Source organism: Siphateles boraxobius, unplaced genomic scaffold, assembly GCF_051911475.1.
Source record: "Siphateles boraxobius isolate OS27281-9 unplaced genomic scaffold, OSU_SipBor_1 33, whole genome shotgun sequence".
Classification (NCBI taxonomy): domain Eukaryota; kingdom Metazoa; phylum Chordata; class Actinopteri; order Cypriniformes; family Leuciscidae; genus Siphateles; species Siphateles boraxobius.
The window spans coordinates 2,233,654-2,255,900 of record NW_027508953.1 but is presented as its reverse complement, the minus strand read 5'-3'; the positions used below and the strand labels follow the sequence as shown (position 1 = coordinate 2,255,900).

The following is a 22,247-nucleotide window of genomic DNA, read 5'->3' as shown; positions in this document are numbered from 1 at the left end:
TTCTGTGTGGAGATCAGGGAAGAAGGGCAAGCACCGGCGTGGAGGTTGAGAACGGGAAGGCAAAAATCTTTCATCTAATTTAGATTTTTCTCTAGACTCCTGCCTAACAGCTGGCCACTCGATGCTTAATTTAGAAACAGCACGAGTGAGCACCTCCATAAGCTCCTCACTTTCGGGAGAGCGAGATGGCGAATCATCGACATCTCCCGCATCCAGACTAACAACATCCAGATCCTCAGAACTGGATAGTTGCAGTACTGGGGCCTCAGTTCGGGGGGAAGAAACCGCAGAGCGTGCTTCCGAACCCGAGACTGAGCCACTGGATCTAACAGGTAAGGGCTGAGATAGGGCAGAGCCCGTCTCAAGCCCCGCTGTTAGCTCCATCTGCGATCCCCACGAATGACGTCGCCGCTCAGCCTCGGCATAAGCGGGACCCGATCTGCGGGGATCGCGAACCGAACCACTCTCCTCAAAGAGTGATCGGCGGGAGCGGAGCGTTCTAAGAGGCAAACGCTCGCAATGCTCACAATCAGCCCCCTCGAGAGCTGACTGGGCATGCTGCACTCCCAAACAAACAACACATAAGCTGTGTGTATCCCCGCTCGTTAAATAGCGCGAGCAGGGAGGAACACACTTCTTAAATTGTTGTTCGCTCGCCATTGTCTCTCAATATAATATATATATATATATATATATATAGTTTTTTGAAATAGTGAAACTCCTGCTTAGTGACAGACAAAAACACTTGAGACAGATCCACATATAGCGCTTACTGAAGGCAAAGAAGCTGTCGCGCTTGTGTTTTGGGGGTGCTTTATAGTTTCCTGGTCGATGACGTCACCCGCCTATGACGTTCCGTCCCTCCATTGGACTGATTCCATACGTGCTTCATGACGCACACACGCAGAGGCGTTCCCACAGCTCGACGCAGCACGAGTTCCCTTGAAAGGGAACACTGGTTTATTAATAAACAATTAAAATGTCTCCTTGCTATATTTGACACATTCATAATGATTCGGCTATTTGCTGGTTCTTTGTGGCAAGCTTTATGCGTCTATTTATGGTTTTTCATATTGTTAAATAAAGTTCTTGGTAAAAAAGAAAAGAAGCTACTGTGCCTAATATTACATAGGCTACTGTATATTATTGTATAATATACAAGTCTTACGCAAGTCTTCTTCTCTGTTTTTAGTGTATCTGTGTCAGAAATACAGCGCCTCATACTGGTCTGGCATGTATACTTCATCGGGTTGAGTCGGTTTCAGTGGTTTCGTGTGTACGCAGATATTTCTTGAGACGGCGCCGTGTTTACGCAATTTTTTTTTAGAACGAGGGAAAAAAAAGATCGGATAGGGAAAGCTCTGGCTTCGTGTGGACGTGGCCTGAGGCCAGGCACACCTGGATTAATCAGTTTGTCCAATAATGGCAGACAGGAAACAAAGGAGCTGGCTGAAGTTCAGGAAGTAGTGCAGCTGGGCATAAAGCCCATTAGCAAACACATTTAACTCAAATGTACAAATATGAATGAGTTGGTGTTAAAACATTTTACTACTACTGTACATTCCTGAACTGTATATTAAACATTACAGCATAAAAATTAAATTCATTCATGTAATAATTCTTTCTTAATTTTAAAATAATAATAGTTTTATTCCTTATTGACTTACATGGTGGCAAATTTTCTCTTGTCCATCTCCACGGGATTTCTTTAATTCAAATTATATATATATATATATATATATATATATATATATATATATATATATATATATATATATATATACACACACGCACACAAATTTAATTTACAACTATACAAAGCTCTCCATATATTATATGGCCAAGAGTAATTTTGATCTTAATAATGTTTAATGTAAATGGGATTTTCATCTGCAGTTTAGCAGGTTTTTGTTCAGTGAATCTGCGGGTCATTTACTTCCAGTTTCTTTAGTCGTTATGTTTTGTGACAAAATGCCAGAAACGCCAATCTTTGCATCGCAACCAATAAAATGACATATTTAAATACAATTCTGATACCAATTTCAGTGCAGTAAACAACTAAAATAGTTGAGTGTTTAACATGCTTAAACCTGGTTCTGTTCAACTTATTCCAGTTGTTTGACATAAACTTATAAACCAGATCACTTCCATTAGAAACCTGTTCAGCACAATCTCTCTTATATTTCTATCTCTTACCTGTGATTATCAGATGTGTCCACAACACTCTTTGAACGGATCAGTAAATATTCTGTTGTTTAAAGAGGTTGATAGTTTCAGGCGTCCATATTGTTGTAGATCAAGTTAGTTTCAGTTTCTCTGAATCTCTCTCTGAACTACAGTCATGTCAGAGCTCCTCCTGTATTCACACATTTACATTTTAAAATTAAGAAGCAATGTTTTTCTGAAGTCTCCAGCAGACGCCGCCATTCTCTCACATTGACTGTTATTATCAGTTATCCAGCTTTTTCCTACAGGCGCCATGACGCTTTGCACAGCAGTAACTTCCGACGCTTTACAATCAGTGAAAGGCTCGCTCTATGAACGAAATAATATTTTTTTCAACTGTCTACAAAGAATTATTCTACTCACCTTTAAACAATCGAAAAGCAAAAGGAAACATAAATTATGCAATAATATGCATAATGTGCAAATGTAAAAGCATTAGCTAACAATTACTTTAAACAGATTATGAATTAGCCTCACCCCCCCCCCCCCCCCTTAATTTAAATATCTTTAATTATATAATTTTACACTTAATACAGTGTAAAATAATTAGTTGACGCATTAAATTACGTAGGCCTATTATCCAAAGGGCTGGTCCAGTCATCTCAACTGTTAAATCTTCAATAGTGATGAAATGCTTTGACTTTTAAATGTGAACATTGCATGTAGGCTAGTTAAAGGTGGGGTATGTGATTCTCTTTTTTGTCCATTTTTTCAAAATAACTTGAAATCCTATTCCTAACCCACTTACAGCCACTGAGTTAGAAGCACTGAAAGTAAAATTAAGCAATTTAATCATCTGTGGAACGGGCAGGACTCGAAAAACTCCAGCCAATCATTTCCAAGACCACCTAGAATCATTAAGCAGTAAGTTCCCTTTCGAGAGGTCTCTCCTATTGCGTAAGTAGCTTACGCTATGGGAAAACTCCTTTTCTCGAGAATATTGAAGTCTTTATGTAAAACGCATTGCAGCTGCACAGCAGACAGCAATGAGCGAAGGAGCTCGGTCATTGGCTGTGCTGCGGCAACTTGCTCGAACCAATGACGGGGCGACTCTGAATGCGCGACCAATGACCGCGCCTCGCGCCCGCGCGCGTCAGAGCCCGTCAAGATGGGCGTGGCCAAGAGCCATATATTGGGCGCCCCGTCATGAGAGTTCTTCAGATTTAATCTCCTTCAGCGAACACCTTCTTCGCTGGATCCTCCGGATTATTGAAAGCCTTCGCCGCCGTGGAAAAGCATACCAGCGGGATTGCTACGAGGACGTCGGCATCTTCAGCCGCCTTCGAACGCCATTCTACTGAGCCATCCGGCACGAGACACGCAAGTATTTTACATCTGTTCGCCCCGCGACATTTGTAAAAGAGCAATTTTCCGAGGCGTTGTTTCAAATGCCTTCCTGCGCGTCGTGCAGAGACCTTCTTCCAGACGGGGATCGTCACATCATCTGCGCTCGCTGCCTGGGCCGCATCCCCAGTAAAAGAGGGAAACATTATAAAAGTGACGCGTGTGCCTACCACTGTCTATGCACCCCCACTTATAAACCGGTGAACAGTGTCAAACACAACCCCAGCTCAGGCTGCGAGTTTTACAGACATAGCGCGCGCTGTTGTAATCACACACGCGCCCATTCACTCAGCTGCTCAGCGCGCGCCCGCGCCTCTGAGAGCTACGAGCTCAGGCGATTCGCTGGCCGGGTCCCTACGTCACAGCGGCCCGCCCCTAGCCTGTATTCAGCCCATATCTGTACACGCAGCGGCATGGGAAAACATTCCAGATATGCCGAAATTGGTGTTGAATATAATAAAGCACGGATACTCGCTCCAGTTCGCTCGCAGACCACCACGTTTTACGACTGTGGTCGAGACGAAAGTGAGAAAGGAGTGTTCACATGTTCTACGCACCGAGGTGCGCAAATTAATAGACAAGGTGCTCTGGAAACTGTTCCCCCCAGGTTTTTACAGCCGCTATTTTCTCGTTCCGAATAAAAGGATGGCGGTCTCCGCCCCATCCTAGATCTCAGACACCTGAACAAAGCACTAATGATTCGCTCGTTCAGAATGTTAACAACCAAACATATCCTCGCGCAAGTACGCCCAGGAGATTGGTTTCTCTCAGTGGATCTGAAAGATGCTTACTTTCACATTCCAATAGCGCCTCATCACAGGCCTTTTCTGATATTTTCTGAGTACATTCACGAAATGTATGGATGCAGCACTTTCCCCCTTGAGGCGAAGGGGAGTGCGAATACTGAATTATCTTGACGATTGGATGGTCCTAGCACAATCAGAGAGTCAGTTAATAACACACAGATCTTGGATTATCAGCCATCTAGAATGCCTGGGTCTAAGAATCAATTTTGCAAAAAGTATACTATCTCCCAGCCAGAAGATTTCTTTCCTGGGAATAGTTCTAGACTCGATGCAAATAACAGCTGGTCTCTCATCAGAGCGCGCGCTCACCATCCGGCGCCTTGCAACATCATTCAGGGCGGGCGCGCGCGCCCCCGTCAAGCGGTTTCAGAGGATGCTAGGTCTCATGGACTCAGCATCAGCCGTACTCCAGCTAGGATTGTTGCATATGCGTCCTCTCCAACGCTGGCTCAAGAGCCGCGTCCCTACTCACGCGTGGCGTTCGGGCCACCTTTTAATCAGAGCGAACCACGGCTGTATAAAAGCCCTGACGCACTTGAAAGCCGCCGACTGGTACCAGTCAGGCGTGAGTCTGGGTGTGAACACAAGGAGAAAGATGATCACAACACATGCCTCCAAAATAGGTTGGGGGGCCCTTTACGAGGGCAGGCCTATCTCCGGTTTTTGGTCAAACCCGGAGAAGCGCCTACACATAAACTGTCTGGAGATGAAAGCGGTCGCTTTGGCTCTCAGAGCCCTGCTTCCACATCTAAAAAACGAACACGTCCTGGTCCGAACAGACAACATGACGGTAGTATCGTACATAAATCGCCAGGGTGGACTCAGGTCGAGCTCCATGCATTCAATGGCCAGGAGACTCATCTTATGGTCCCAGCACAACTTGCGCTCGCTTAGAGCAGCGCATGTGCCAGGCGCGCTGAACCAAGGGGCAGACATGCTATCCAGAGACAAGATTCTCCCAGGAGAATGGGCTCTCAACCCGCTGATGATTCAGTGGTTATGGAAAATCTTTGGCGAGGCGGAGGTCGACCTCTTCGCCTCCAAGGAGAATGCGCACTGCTCTATTTTCTTCACGAAAAGCACGGACGCGCTCGCCCAGAGCTGGCCGAGCCGCCCCTTACATCTTTTTCCCCCGATCGCGATGCTGCCATAGGTCATCAGTCGGGTCAGAGAGGAGAAAAACGCAGTGCTCCTGATAGCCCCACTCTGGAAGAACCAAACATGGTTTCCAGAATTGATGCAAATGCAATCTGCACCACGGCCGATTCCACTGAGGCCAGACCTCCTCAGTCAGGCCAGCGGGATGATATTTCATCCCCGCCCCGATCTGTGGGCCCTTCATGCATGGCCCCTCAACGGGTTCCCAGGAACCTCATGAGCGGAGCGCTAAAAACCATCGCTGAGGCACGGGCGTCCTCCACGAGACGCTTATATGCCCAGAAATGGAAAGTGTTCAGTGACTCGTGTAACGCCGAGGGCCTGAACCCTGAAACATGCGAGATTACGAACGTACTCGCTTTTCTACAAGGGCTTCTGGAGGCGGGCCGCACCCCCTCCACGCTCAAAGTATATGTGGCGGCCATCTCAGCGTCACACGACCCTGTGATGTAACGTCCATTGGGAAGAAACAACCTAATTATTCGTTTCCTAAGGGGCGCTAGGAGGATGAACCCTTCACGCTCCCACGATCTGGGACCTAGCCACTGTCCTAGACGCTCTTAAAGGGCCCCCGTTCGAACCACTCCGAACCGTGCACCTAAAGCAGCTTTCGCTCAAAACTGCGCTCTTGCTGGCACTCGCCTCGGTCAAGAGAGTGGGCGACCTGCACGCGCTTTCGGCAAGCGCTGCCTGCCTAGAATTCGGACCTAACGACTGCAGGGTCGTCCTTAGGCCAAAACATGGGTATATTCCTAAAGTGCTCACCACTCCCTTAAGAGCACAGGTTATCTCCCTAACTGCGCTATCGTCTCCAGCAGACGAACACGACGCTAATCTACTCTACCCGTTAGGGCTGTCAGAGTGTATTTGGAGCGTTCTGCCCTATTCAGACAGACAGAACAACTGTTTGTATGCTTTGGCGGCCGTACGAAAGGTTCCACCGTTTCAAAGCAGAGAATCTCTCACTGGATAAATTGAGGCTATAGCGCTGGCTTATGAAACCAAGGGACTTCAATGCCCCTGGGGAGTCAAAGCACACTCCACCAGGAGTGTGGCTTCTTCCTGGGCATGGTCGAGCGGGATACCGATCACGGATATTTGTGCGGCGGCAGGCTGGGCCTCACAGTCCACATTTATCAGGTTTTACAACCTACAGGTCCCGACATTGCATTCCAATGTACTATCAGCATGATGCTAGTAGAACTATGAGTTCGTATCTAGATTAAGTATGTGCTTGTGTCACACTGAGCGCCTTCTAGCCGCTCTGTACTTTTTCCCACATATAAAGCTCGCCTCTGCCGGCTAGTTGGATGATAACTTTGCTTTTCAGCTCAGGCACCTGCCTCTGGCTATCAGAAGGCGAAGTTCAGGACGCACGGCGTTTTGCATGGTGGTCCCATAGCGTAAGCTACTTACGCAATAGGAGAGACCTCTCGAAAGGGAACGACTCGGTTACTAACGTAACCTCGGTTCCCTGAGAGGAGGGAACGAGTATTGCGTTAGCTGCCGTGCTTGTGCTTGGTTAGTTCGCTTCAGTCGTTTTAACCTAAAGAACTCTCATGACGGGGTGCCCAATATATAGCTCTTGCCCACGCCCATCTTGGCGCGCTCTGGCGCGCGCGGGCGCGAGGCGCGCTCATTGGTCGCGCATTCAGAGTCGCCCCGTCATTGGTTCGAGCAAGTTGCCGCAGCACAGCCAATGACCGAGCTCCTTCGCTCATTGCTGTCTGCTGTGCAGCTGCAATGCGTTTTACATAAAGACTTCAATATTCTCGAGAAAAGGAGTTTTCCCATAACGTGAGCTACTTACGCAATACTCGTTCCCTCCTCTCAGGGAACCGAGGTTACGTTAGTAACCGAGTCGTTCCGTCAATCAAACGGTTGTACCACCCCCCCCCCCCCCCAGCGCGCGTGACCCCCTTCGTGCGCATACTCAAAGCTCGTGATGCATGCGCATCTCGTCAGTAAAGCCGGTTCCATGATAGTAAATCGTCATTGCAATCTCTCGCGCATCTGAGTTTTCGCTCGTGCATGATTGCGCGTCCATGTTCTTCGAATGGGTGGAGTCAGAGCCAGCGTTGGAGGAAAGCAAGTAGGACCATTTGAATTGTGTATTTTCAAAATCTGCCGGTAGTTTTCCAAATCACATACCTCACCTTTAATGTAAACATATTTTGCTATGAGTTATTGATCACATTTTTCTCCAGTGTAGCTACTTCATTGTAATGAAATTGTGTTTTCCTCTTTTGTGCAGTTTTAATACACCAACACTTTACCTGTTCCCAAGAAAGTGGTGGCTGAAACGTGCAGTAAGTGGACTTTTTATAACTTTTCACATCAAAAGGGAAGACTGTGCAACACTTTGTAATACCCATTTGTAAGCCTGTTTATTGGTCCAATGAGGGTTTCCAATAATACAGGTGAAGGTCTTTGCGTGTTACTGTCTTTTCTCGTGGCAAAGTATTTCTGGTTAAATGCAATACATTTTCTCATATGTATTTACTCGTTACTTCATCTGACTCCATAAATGAAAGGTTTTAATAATATCTGTGCCTCACTAAAAGTGAGCGAATGTTTGACTATTCCGTTTAACTCTTCAATGAAAACAATGTCAGAGTCAGTTAAAATAATCAAATGTAACAATTTATTATGTCAGGTAAATGTATCATGCCAATTTCATAATCAATTCAAAGATAATCGATACAAAACATCAAATGCTCTGGAATAGAGAGAAGATGCAAACCCGACTTTAAGAAATACATGAGGCTGAGAGGTCTTCCTCTCAGCCTCACGGACCGATCTGAAGTACAGAAAAGGCCCCGAGCTCTCGCTGCGTTTCATTATATACCCAGACCTCATTTCAGATCTAAACATCATTCACAGTGGAATTTTACCTGCTAGTAACCATTTGCTAACAGTGAGACATTTGCATTCAGAGGTAGCACCTCTGGGTGTAGGGAGACCCTTTGTCTAGAGGCCAACACCTCCTTGTGTGCTAGTTATCCATAAAATCTCAAAAACCTTATTACCCTTTGTTTTACTTATTTGGAAATAGGACATTTGTACCAGTCGCACTGTGACATTTTAAATGATACTAAACATGAAAATACTCTGTGATAATCATTCACATTAAAACTACATTTTCTTGGGTGCATTCAGGTGGGGGTGAGGGGAGATGTAGATGAAGTTGGTTCGGAGGTGAGACTTTCGTCTCAATGGTGCATGAAGGCCAGTTCAAATGGTAATCTCCAGAGAGGTCCTTTTGTCCTCTCAGTGTCTGGTCACCCCCGAAACAGACTGTCTGGAATTTCCTAATTTATCAATTCTTACACATTTGTTTCCATTGCACAGGACGGTGAAGAAACCCTCTCAGATTATTGTCCTTTGGAGAAAGTATCTGTAAGTGCATAATAACTTCACTTGATTTACACTTGTGTGCCAATTATTTCTGACTGCAATATGAGTTACAGGAGTTCACATCTACTGAAAGGCCTACAGAAGAGTCTGCACATAGAAGTGATACAGAGGTGGGCAGTGTTGTACTTTTCCTTTTTATTTTATTTTATGAGGCAGGTGTTGACAGGTGTCGACAGGTGTCACAACTTAGGCTATGTTCTGTTAGATGTGTTTTGACTACTTTTTGTTTAATTATATCTCTAGGTAATGAAGATATAGCCTATTAACAAAAATAAATCTTATATATAATAAATTATATAAAAAAACGTATAGGCCTTTGGCCAACATGGCTTGGTTGAATTCTAATGTAGAATGCTAAGTATAACACACCGCCATGAAAAACAGAGCGTTGCTATGGACGCAGGATTACAGAGACAGAACGGACTATTTTCTTTAGCGGAAGCAATACAATCGTTTTTAAATCAATAAACTCCTTTTTAAATCAATATGTTGTGCAGCTCTGCCCAAGGTTATTATAGTTTTGCTTTTTTAAATTAGTTTTTATTTTAATATCGTTTTCAAATTTGCTTTAAATTTCAGTTTAGTTTTAGTTAGTTTTATTAATGGTTTTGTTAGTTTTAGTTTAGTTTTTATTTTGCAAACACATTTCTATTTAGCTTTTATTTTATTTAGTTTCAGTTTTAGTTTTAGTAATTATAGTTTAGCAGAGCAAACAGAACACTTGCAGTGTAGACCAAAGCGAGACGCTTAATTTCAGCAAAGTTTAATGTTTGCCCAGATTACAGTTAGCCTAACTCTTGTAGGCTACATCTTCACATCTTAATAATAAAAATAAAATAATGGTTTGAGATTGAACAAATCACCAAATAAATGGAACTTAAAAGTATACAAGAAAAAAATATGAAAAATTCAGACAAAATAATTCATATTAAAGATGAAATCTTGTTAAACGTGCCTAATTTACTCATTTTCAGCTGTAAATGTGGCAGAGTGACCACTGGTACATAAAAAAAAAAAACCCAGCTCAATTCATCTGACTACAGCCAACACAACCTGCTGTGAAGCCAGTGTGATTAAATAATGAAGTATCTATGCAGTGTGTGAGTGTGTATATGTTTTTCTATCCTGGTGGGGACTTAAACCTGAATACACACAGACTCATGGTGACTCGTGTCACTGTGGAGACCCACATTGAGGTACACAAGGCTATAAATCATACAAAATTAGTTTTTTGTAAAAGTAAAAATGCAGAAAGTTGTGTGATGGGTAGGTTTAGGGGTCAGGTTAGTGTAAGAAGACAGAATAGTTTGTGCAGTATAAAAACCATTACGTCTATGAAGAGTCCCCACAAAGATAGTGCACCAGTGTGTGTGTGTGTGTGTGTGTGTGTGTGTGTGTGTGTGTGTGTGTGTGTGTGTGTGTGTGTGTGTGTGTGTGTGTGTGTGTGTGTGTGTGTGTGTGTGTGTGTGTGTGTGTGTGTGTGTGTGTGTGTGTGTGGCCTGGTAAACCCTACATTATGGGGACAAAATGTCCCCATAAGGATGGCAATATCTGAAATCCTTGTTCGTGTGGGGACATTTTTTCATCCCCATGAGGAAAACAGCTTATAAATCATACTAAGTGATGTTTTTTGAAAATGTAAAAATGCAGAAAGTTTTCTGTGATGGGTAGGTTTAGGGGTAGGGTTAGTGTAAGGGAATAGAATATACAGTTTGCACAGTATAAAAATCATTATGTCTATGGAAAGTCCCCATAAAATATGGAAACACTACACTAGATAGTGCACCAGTGTGTGTGTGTGTGTGTGTGTGTGTGTGTGTGTGTGTGTGTGTGTGTGTGTGTGTGTGTGTGTGTGTGTGTGTGTGTGTGTGTGTGTGTGTGTGTGTGTGTGTGTGTGTGTGTGTGTGTGTGTGTGTGTGTGTGTCCTGGTATTCCATACATTGCGGGGAAATGTATCCACGTGGATATTATTAGCAGTTAATGTTTTATAAAAACAAAGATAATAACAGCACCTTTCAGCGAGTCAACCTCCATGCAAACATGACATCTCACACATAGTAGCCTAGAACATTAAAGGTTTTTTGTGCTTGACGAACTTGTTTTGCTGTTGCACCCGCGTCTCGCAAATGAAACGGCATTCTAAAAATGCTGCGCTCAAGTTAAAAGAAGTCCAACTTGCCTCTTATTACCTTGTGTTATTTCCCATTCCACTGCAACAGACGCATCCTTTATGAACAGCGCTCAGCACTAGCCATGTGTTCTACGTTACGGTCCTTCATTGAACGCGTCACAGCAGGACAGCGGTTAATCGCCTAACTTCACGCGTATGAAGCGCCATATCAGGCACAGGTCAGATTTTCCGCCAAAGTAAAGAGCTTAATAACGAAAACTATTATTTATTTTTGCTAATTATTATTTTATTTCAGTTAGTTTTTCAGTAACTGTTGTTAGTTTCGTTTAGTTTTAGTTTTTCATTTATTATGAATTTTTAATTTTATTTCAGTTTACGAAAATGTTTTTTGACCAATAGTTTTAGTCTTAGTTTCAGTTTTCGTTTACGAAAATAACCTTGGCTCTGCCACTAGGTTGGTCCAAGGTCGTCATCAGGCTGGAGGTCATCAAAATCAGGCTAGAGGTCATAATCAGGCTAGGGTTCATCATCATCAGGCTGGAGGTCATAATCATCAGGCTGGAGGTCATAATCATCAGGCTGGAGGTCATCATAATAAGGCTGGAGGTCATCATCATCAGGCTGGAGGTCATCATAATAAGGCTGGAGGTCATCATCATCAGGCTGGAGGTCATCATAATAAGGCTGGAGGTCATCATCATCAGGCTGGTCGTCATCATAATAAGGCTGGAGGTCATCATCATCAGGCTGGAGGTCATCATAATCAGACTGGAGGTCATCATCATCAGGCTGGAGGTCATCATCAGGCTGAGTCACATCCACTGAGAAAACAGAGAATATAAATCACAACTTCACAATACAGATATTCAATAATGATGTTTGTAATATTTAATCAGTGTTTAATCATACTGTAGGTCAGTGATGAAGCTGTGAGTATGTGAATGTAATATAGTGTAAGTCAGACAGCACACTGTACCTGCGTACTGCTGTATCCTCTTCACATCTGTAGAGACACACGTTTATGTGTGGAATTACAGATGAGATTTAAGGTTATATTTAAAGAATTGTGTACAACAAATTTTTTTATCTAATCAATGTGTGTGTGTTTTCAGCGCTTTTTAGAGCTTCAGGCCTGATATTTCACACACATCCCTCTTCTCGTAAAGAACAAATCTGCCTCTTAAACACATGATGTCTATTCATTTTATTTTCTGCTTTTGTGGTTTTGGTGAAACATTTAAAATGATTCTCTGCTAAATTGATTTGCAAAATGTATTTATGTACAACTGTTTATGAAAAACCCTTAGTAAATATATTCAAATATATTGATGGAACAACAGAAAGGACAAACAATCTCAGAGTTAACTAAATATTAATGTTCGTCTCTACAGTTTCCCCTCTATACAGTTTTATATGTTTTCTGAAATCAGAGCTGAAAATGACCTGAAGAACTGTGAGCTGATGATAATAATGTGACCATTGAGTTTGGGACACAGAGATATTGAATTATTTGTATATATTTTTTTTTTTATCTAAGTATGTCTATTTATATTTATGCATGTACATAAGTGTTTTAATTACTTAAATGTCTTATAATGAGTTCCCTTTCGAGGGAACTCGTGATGCGTCAACGACGCTTTGGGAACGCCCCCAGCGTGAATGCGTCTGAAGCATCTATGTCAACTAGTCCAATGGAAAGAATGATCGTCACGGGCGGGTAACGTCATGACCAGGAAGAGATAAAAGCACATCCGGTGAAAGCCGGCATTAGCTTCTGTTGCCTCAGCAATCGATCTGTGTTTCTGTCCGTTATATTTATTGTTGTCTGTTATATATATACAGTATAAATTTGGAAAGATGGAGAAACAACTATAAAAGCTCTATGCTTCTCCCTGCCCACGTTATTTAACGGGTGGTGACACACACAAGCTTTGTGTGCGGTATCAGCCAGAGCAATTGGGCGGTCTATGGCAGCCCTGGTGGCCACTGAGAGGCACCTCTGGTTAAATCTTGCGGAGATAAAAGAGAAAGATAGAGCTTTTCTGGTCTCCTTCTGGTCTCTTCGGCAATGCAGTAAATACGGTCGTCGAGAGATTCCAGGAGGTTAAGCAACAATCTTAAAAATTTCTCCCTCGCCATGTCCAACCCCCTGGGGCTGCTATGGCGTGAGCAGCCTCAGCCGTCCAGCTCCTCATATCGTGCACAGCAGAAAGAGAGTGTTTCGTCTCGTGCACCTCCACAAAAACACTGGAAGCAGAAGCAACACTCTCAGCCGAAGCCTTCGAAGTCGAAGCCGGATTTGAGGACCATTCTTCAGGCTAAGAAGGCTTCGGCGCAAAAGAAAAGGTCCTGTGAGGGCAGCCCCAACCGGGGTGGAGCGGTGTACACCTCATAATATGGTGCCCGTTCCACCTCGGTGTCCTCAGGGGACCATTCTGCCAACCCCGCCACCCTTGGTGCTTCGGGGCACAGTGGTCTCCAGCGAACGTCTGGTGCAATGTCAACTCGAAATTGCATCAGACATATGAACCCTCTGAGGGGGGTTCAAAAACAGTCAGTTCGGGTAGTTCCTGCCGGTATGTTTCAGGTCCCCGAGCTGAGTGTCTCAATTACACCAGAGGCCAGCCTCGAGAGCAAGAGGTGAAAGAGGTGAAAGCTCTGTTAGCAAAGGAAACTATAGAGCAGGTGTATCCACCCGACAGGGAATCGGGTTTTTACAGCCATTATTTCATTGTTCCAAAGAAGGATGGAGGGTTGCGTCCCATTTTAGATCTTCGTCTGTTGAATCATACAGTTCAGAAACTCAAGTTCAAGATGCTGACACTCAAACAGATCGTGACTCAAATCAGATCCGAGGACTGGTTTGTCACGATAGATCTGAAAGACGCATACTTCCATGTCTCCATCCTTCCTCAGCACAGGAGGTTCCTGAGGTTTTCTTTCGGGGGCAAAGAATACCAGTATCGGGTACTTCCATTCGGTCTAGCTTTATCACCCTGCACATTCACGAAGTGCGTAGATGCAGCTCTGGCCCCGCTCAGGCTGCAGGGCATACGTATTCTGAATTACATAGATGCCTGGCTGATTCTAGCAGAATCAGAATAGTTGGCGGTTCGGCATCGAGGTGTCATCCTCGCACATATGCAGAAATTGGGGTTGAGGCTCAACGCCAAGAAGAGTGTGCTTTCTCCATTACAGAGGACCACTTTTCTTGGTGTGGTATGGGATTTAGTCACGATGCGAGCCGTTCTATCGCCCGCTCGTGTAGCTGCTATCTTGACAGCCACAAAAGAGCTAAAGCTAGGCCAGTCACGCACTGTGAAACAGTTCGAGAGACTGTTAGGCCTCATGGCAGCGGTGTCCAATGTGATAACCTTTGGCCTGCTGTACATGAGACCTTTGCAGTGGTGGCTCTGGACCAGAGGGTTCTCCCCGAGGGGAAACCCACTTCGTATGATCAAGATCATGCGGCGGTGTCTCCGCGCCTTGGTTATATGGAGGATACATTGGTTCCTGTCCCAGGGTCCGGTGTTGGGAGCTCTTTGTCATCGAGTTGTGATCTTGACAGATGCTTCTCTCACCGGCTGGGGAGGGGTAATGGAAGGCCGTTCAGCTCAGGGTCTGTGGAGGAGTCATCATCTCTCTTGTCACATAAATTGCCTGGAGATGATGGATGTCTTCAATGCATTGAGACATTTCCTCCCAGACCTGAGGGACCACCATGTGCTTGTCCGGACAGACAACACATCGGTGGTCTCTTATTTAAATCGTCAGGGGGGTCTGGGGTCACGTCCACTGTGCAAGTTGGTGCACCAGATCTTCCTATGGTCCCTGGGGAAGATACTCTCTCTGAGGGCAGTGTATATTCCAGGGGGGCAGAATATGGGAGCAGAAGTCCTGTCGAGGCAGGAGCTGAGGCCAGGGGACTGGAGACTCCACCCCGAGGCGGTGGAGAAAATATTGGAGTTTTACGGCCAAGCAGAAGTGGATCTATTTGCGTCTCAGCATACGACGCACTGTCCAATTTGGTTCTCCCTTACTCACCCAGCCCCCCTGGGGCTGGATGCTATGGTGCAGACGTGGCCGGGGCTGCGTCTGTACGCATTTCCCCCTGTTGCTTTGCTCCCAGGAGTTCTGGAGCGAGTCCGCCAGGACTGAATAAGCCTACTACTAGTAGCACCACGCTGGCCAAGCCGAATTTGGTTTGCGGCCCTCATTCATCTTCTCGACGGGCCCCCCTTGGAGATCCCGATCAGGAGAGACCTTCTGTCTCAGGCAGGGGGCACAATATTTCACCCCCGGCCAGAGATTTGGAAACTATGGGTTTGACCTCTGAGGGGCTCAACTCATAGAGAGTGGTCTCTCAACCGAGGTTGTGGAGACCATTCTAAGCTCCAGAGCTCCTGCTACGAGGAAACTTTATTCAATAAAATGGAAAGTTTTCACTTCTTGGTGACACCAGCACCAGTGGGATCCGGTTAACTGCTCAGTAAACAGAGTACTCGAGTTTCTGCAAGAGCGTTTGCATGAGGTCTATGTCCTTCCATGTTCAAGGTTTACGTGGCGGCCATTGCGGGTTTCCACGCCCTGGTGGGTGGTACATCTCTGGGTATCCTGATTACGCATTTCCTTCGTGGCACTTTGAAGCTGAGACCTACAACTCGCACTAGGGCGCCGGCTTGGCTTCAGGCCCTTTTGGTTTCCCCCACCTGCCTTGAGTTCGCACTGGGGATGGTCAAGGCATTCTTATATCCTCAACATGGTTATGTTCCTAAGGTAACTACCATTATTCCAAGGCCTATTGTGCTACAGGCTTTCTGTCCTCCTCCGTTTACTTCTCCGGACCAGGAAAGGTTGAACCTCTTGTGCCCAGTGTGAGCACTGGACACATACGTTCATCAAACTTCTCTGTTTAGGAAATCTGAACAACTATTGGTCTGCTTTGGATTACCCAAGAAAGGTCTTCCTGCTTCTAAGCAGACAGTGAGCAAGTGGATAGTCAAGGCTATTTCTCTTGCATATGAGTCCTCTGATCAACCTTGCCCTTTGGTGGTCAGGGCTCATTCTACTAGGACTATGGCGGCTTCTAAAGCTCTAGTATCTGGAGTTTCTCTACAAGACGTTTGCAATGCGGCGGGCTGGTCCTCACCGCTCACATTTGTCAGGTTTAATAGCCTGGACCTGGATGCTGCCCCAGGGTCTCAGGTGCTTAGTGCTTATTGTGGTGTGACAATAGGCTGACACTCTGGCATTTGAAAGTCTGGCGATTTGGGTATTCTCGTTCCCAATCGTCGTTGACACATCGCGAGTTCCCTCGAAAGGGAATGTCTCAGGTTAAGACTGTAACCATAGTCCCCGGAGAAAGGAAACGAGACGATGCGTCGCCCTGCCATACTTCCTGCATCCCTGTGATCGGCTTGTTTCAGCTATTTCGAAGCTAATGCCGGCTTTCACCGGATGTGCTTTTATCTCTTCCTGGTCATGACGTCAGCCCCATGACGATCATTCTTTCCATTGGACTAGTTGACATAGATGCTACAGACGCATTCACGCTGGGGGCGTTCCAAAACCATCGTTGACGCATCTTCTCGTTCCCTTTCTCAGGGAACTATGGTTACAGTCGTAACCTGAGATGTTTGCATTGAACAGTTGAGCTGCATTATCTAGATTCTGGGTGGCAGTCGAGAGAGAAGAGTTACCATGACAACTGCAGAAACCTAAAACTAAAGCCCCGTTCACACTACATAGACAAAGCGACATGATACCATTCATTTCAATGGGGAGCAGGCGATTTCCGACAGCGACCGTTGGCGACCGGATGGGACGTGTCTGGCGACGCGACAAAGTTGAGATCTGTTTAACTTTATGCAAATGAAGAGCGACTTTCGGGAGTGACAACCAATACGCTTATTTCACGCAGCCGTTATTTTGAAATCGAAAGCGAGGCTCCGGTGGGAAGAACCCCGGAAGTAAAGATAAACAACAATGTCTTGGACTACCAACCTGAAGCTGCTGCCGCGATTTACACTATTGGATGTTAATATCCAATATAGGATATGTATATAGTTCGTTCCTGCTTCTTTTTTTACTTTCTGAAAAAAATGTTTTATTTATAAATGAATTTCTCTGTATATAGTCTAAAGTATGAAAGAAATGTATGTACATTTTTAGAATAACTAATTTCTACATTAAACACAACAATACGCCATCGCGTTCACGATCTCCTGTGATTAAAGGCGACACTGCCGGTTTTCTTCCCACCGGAGCCTCGCTTTCAAATTTCAAAATAACGGCTGCGTGAAATAAGCGTATAGGAGTGGAGCGCGTGTGATCCTTCTCCGCTCATTGGATGTCATTCATAAATATTACTAGGCAACCAGTAGTGGGAACGCCCACTAGCGACCTCATCGCCAGCCACTGGCAACATGCAGCGACAAAGTCGCTTGTAGTGTAAACGGGGCTTAAAGGGATAGTTCACCCAACAATGAAAATTCTGTCAGTATTTACTCACCCTCATGTTGTTCCAACCCCGTAAGACCTCTGTTCATCTTCGGAACACGAATTAAGATATTTTTGATGAAATCTGAGAGCTGGATCACTCCTCCATACTCCTCCATAGGCTTCTTCAGGGATTGAAACATGCCAGCCCCGAAAAGTCATTAAAGACGACTCATTAAGTGACTACAGTGGCTCAATCTTAAGTTTATCAAGCAGCGAGAATACTTTTTGTGCGCAAAAACAAACAAAAATAATGACTTTATTTCAACTATTCATTTCCTTCTCTGTTGGCCTCTAGTCTGTTAACTTAGTGTATAGCGTAGAGCTACGTCACAAGTAGGCTCACTATTGGCCAACGCTGGTAATGTGGGTGATGCATGTGACGTACAACAACAGTAGCTTACGCTATATCACTAGTGAACTGACTCGAGGCCCACAGAGAAGGAAATGAATAGTTGAAATAAAGCCGTTATTTTTATTTTTTTGCGCACAAAAAGTATTCTCATCGCTTGATAAACTTAAGATTGAGCCACTGTAGTCACTTGAACTATTTTAACGATGTCTGTAATAACTTTTCGGGGCCTGCAAGTTCAATCCCTCAAGAAGCCTATGGAGGAGTGATCCAGCGCTCAGATTTCATCAAAAATATCTTAATTCGTGTTCCGAAGATGAACGAAGGTCTTACGGGGTTGAAACAACATGAGGGTGAGTAAATTCTGACAGAATTTTCATTTTTGGGTGAACTCCCTTTAACACTCGTCTCTCTCTCTCGTTTATTGTTAAACTTAGTTAAAATCACAACATTTCATATCACGCTGTAATTTATATACTTTAATCTCCAATTAATTTGTTTCAGTTGATAAACTATTTTATTAATATTTTCTTGCTTATGTCATAAAGAAGTCCATTAGAGTACCACTTACCCGAGTCATTTACCTGAGATAATTACCTGAGTTCAGCCAGTTGTGTGAAAGAATTAAAGCATTTGTGCATATTGTTAGGTTTTCTTTCTCTATTTATTTACTTATTAATTGTGATTTGTTTTAAGCATTTAAATGTATTATTTATATGTATTCATATTTGTTTCAATGCATTTATCAATACTGTGATTTAAAGTCTTAAAGACTCTGAAATAAAATATTTATCCTCAGAAAACACAGATGAACAATTGAGTAACTACTAACTCATCTACTAACTACTAACTCGTCTCTCTCTCATTTATTGTTAAGTTTTCCACTGCTTACAGTCCCTGTAACACACATGATAATACACTTCTCTTATTTCAGCTTGATCAGACTCATTCTTCATTACTGATGCTGTTTACAAAAAACACTGCAGCAACTTTTGAGTTCAGCTTGGAGTGAGAATTGGGGGGAGCGATTCAATTTCAATCTCAATCTAATATCGATATATACATGGATATATAGTCCATGTTAATTTTATATACAAGTAAAGTTATATAAAAATAAAAATATAATTATTAATTAATATGTAATACAGTGCTTTTTTAATCCTCTCTGGAGTACATTTTCTTGCCGGCTATAGTTTATGGACAATGAATGGCTTTTCGGAGGTAAATATTATGTGACATTATTTGATTGAGCGATTACATGAGACGAGACATTTCAGTAAGTTGTACTGGTTCTTTCAACACCCTCTGATGTTCATTCATATATATTTTGCACTGAAACTACTGTAGTATTAAAGAGGAAGAGATGATCGGTTCATGTGCCGCTTGAACTGAGGCTACAGCAATATGTCACGTCATTTTATACAAAATGGTATTTATTGTTTGAATTTCGTAATAAAACGTACACAATTTGAAAGCTAAGACTTTGTTTCATATAAAAAAGTAACCTGCTCTGTCTTGTGTCTGTGTCCTCTCTGCTCCACAATGGGTTTTTTTTTTCACTGTGTGAGAATATGGATGTGTGCGTGAGAACAGAGTCAATTGCGTGAGACTCAATCTGAATGCCTGAGAGTTGTCAGCCCTGACAAAAAGAAGATAAATATATGCATCTGTACGGTGTATTTGATATTGCTGTACCAGTTAGCGTGAGTTTCTCCTGTAGAGAGTCCTGCAATTTAGTCAGAGCTCTCCTCAGAGTCTCCTGACTCTCATCAGTCTTCACACTGATCTCAGACCAGTTCCTGGTGTTTCTAGAGCTGCACAGAGATGAGTAAATCTACAGCAGGAGAGAGGAGAAATCCTTCAGCATGGGGAGTGTTATGGTGTCATATACTGCATTATCATTGATCAGAGAGATGTTGACAGACCTTCAGGAGGTGGAGGTGATCTTCAGTGTGTGAGAGCTGCTCCAGCTCGGTGTTTCTCATCTTTAACTCAGTGATCTCCTGCTCCAGCTCTTCAATGAGCTCTTCCTCCTGTTTTTCTGCTGCTTCCTGCTGCTCCTCCATCATCTCCAGCAGTTCAGTCTGACATCTCTCAATGGAGCGGATGAGATCAGTGAAGAGCTCCACACGGGCTGCTTTCTCCTTCTCTGTGTTTCTCTGATCAATCAGGACAATCAACACATTATTAGTTGTGTTTGTTAAGAGAACAATCACTGTTATTATTTCTCATACTCTCAAACTACGGTTTTCAAAATCCCTCATTCTGCACCATTTGCACTGAATTATTCCTCAAATCGTGTGTCTTGTTGAGGAGAGATGTGTTATTACTTTACTAAGTGATCAGGGAATCACAGACGTGTCGATATTCAGACCAGCAGAGCGACCGTGAGTGTGAAACTGCTTTTATACAACAATTTAATAAACAATTCAAACAACAATTCAATAAACAATAATAGGTATTTAAATTAATTTAATTATATTATTTTGAACTCACTTTTCTGACTTCTGCTGAGTGTTTGACGTCTTGAATCTTCTTGATTCTGTCCTGGATCTTCTGCTGTGTGTCTTTCTGTGTCTTCATCAGTTGAGTCTATAGACAGAGAACAACACACAATATGTTTTCATAACCGATTTATTTATTAATGAACATATGATTCCTCATGATAAGAGCCCTTTAAAATCAGTTTGTCAGTAACTTCTACCTTCTTCTCTTCACTCTCCTCTTCTAAAGAAACAGTGTTGTGGTTCTTGTGCTCTGCACGTCACACATCGGACACACACACGTCTGATCATCTCTACAGAACAGCTCCAGAGGTCTCTCATGTTTCTGACATATATAGTCCTCCAGATTACTCACAGGATTGATCAGTTTGTGTTTCTTTAAACCTGCCACTCTCAGATGAGGCTCCAGGTGAGTTTCACAGTAAGAGATCTGACAAACCAGACACGACTTCAGGGCTTTCAGCTTTCTTTCCTCACAGACGTCACACAGAACTTCATGGTTTTTTAGAACTTCAGGTTTTTTCTCAGGACTTTTCTTTTTATAGTGATCTACAATCTCTCGGAGTGTGGTATTAATCTTGAGATCAGGTCTGTGCTTGAATGTTTCTTGACAATATGGACAGTTGCAGGTCTGGCTGTTGTCCCAGCACTTATTCAGACAGGTCTTGCAGAAGTTGTGTCCACATGGAGTGCTGACTGGATCAGTGAACACGTCCAGACATATAGAGCACTGAAGCTCCTCAGTCAGTGGACCGCTGGAGGAAGACATCGCTGGAGAGAGAAATGATGAAGATAAATCTACTAGTCTAAAGTTTGGACACACATTTGACTTTTTTATTAGAATGGCTTTTGCTTGAAGGACTGAAATAACAATTATTATTATTATTATTATTATTATTATAAATGGATGAGTGGACAGTGAAGGAAAAGACTCAACAACCCTCCTGTAAACTCATTTAATAATGTTTATAAATAATCTCATGATGCACCTCATGAAGTTGGTTGAATGTAAAGAATGTCTAGAGATAAAGAGTGACGACTTTGAAGAAACTCAAATATATGAGAGATCATGTACAGTCAGCTGGTCATTACTGCAAAATGAACCCAGAGAAAGTGATCAGGCCCTAATGTGAAGCTCATTACTCGAACACTTACTGTGCCAAATAAATAAATACACAGAGCAATATTGATTTGAAATCTTAATTTTAAATGATTTTATTATCTGCTACTGTTCACTCCTGAACTGTACATATGTAATAGTATATGAGAAGACTGTAAGTCAATCATGCACTAATTCATTCTTTTTCTGTTTTATTTATTTATTTGTATTTACTTACATGGACGTATATCCTCAATACTCTGTCTCCTGTTTTTTCTTGCTTTTGTTGATGTTGGTGAAGATTCTGCCATTGTTCTTCCCTCTTCGTTTTCAAGAATAGAAATGTTATTGAATGATCAAAGATAGAAACATCTAATGTGTATTTGGTCACTGAGTTTTAAATGAAATCTTACCTCGAGTCCAATTTAGTGTTATTTATTCATCATAATATTATTTCAAGTCAAATTTATATCAAATTGGTTAAAATGAATGTAAGAATTCATAGTGAGGGAAACACAATCATTCATTTTAAATTCAGTAAGAAACTCATAGACCTGGTGTTTAGATTAACTAAAGTATAAGTGATATATTTTCCAACAAAACTACATATCTATGTATGTACAGTATTTTTAAATTAAAATAGATACATCTCTCCACAAAATACATTATATAGTCAATTGTAGTTTTGGTCTAGTTTATTATAAATGTGATT

The 22,247-nt window shown here is 43.1% G+C and overlaps 1 pseudogene across 1 annotated transcript in view; it reads right to left on the bottom strand.

The window, feature by feature from the left end:
* The window catches only part of LOC143701570 (E3 ubiquitin-protein ligase TRIM39-like), a 33,463-nt pseudogene that overhangs the window by 10,805 nt on the left and 411 nt on the right, over positions 1–22,247 (bottom strand). The window contains exons 2-7 of the transcript XR_013190129.1: positions 21,774–21,857; positions 20,637–21,207; positions 20,429–20,524; positions 19,858–20,091; positions 19,628–19,766; positions 12,059–12,085 (exon numbers count right to left, since the gene is read on the bottom strand). The product of XR_013190129.1 is annotated as an E3 ubiquitin-protein ligase TRIM39-like (transcript). The remainder of the gene's footprint in view (positions 1–12,058; positions 12,086–19,627; positions 19,767–19,857; positions 20,092–20,428; positions 20,525–20,636; positions 21,208–21,773; positions 21,858–22,247) is intronic.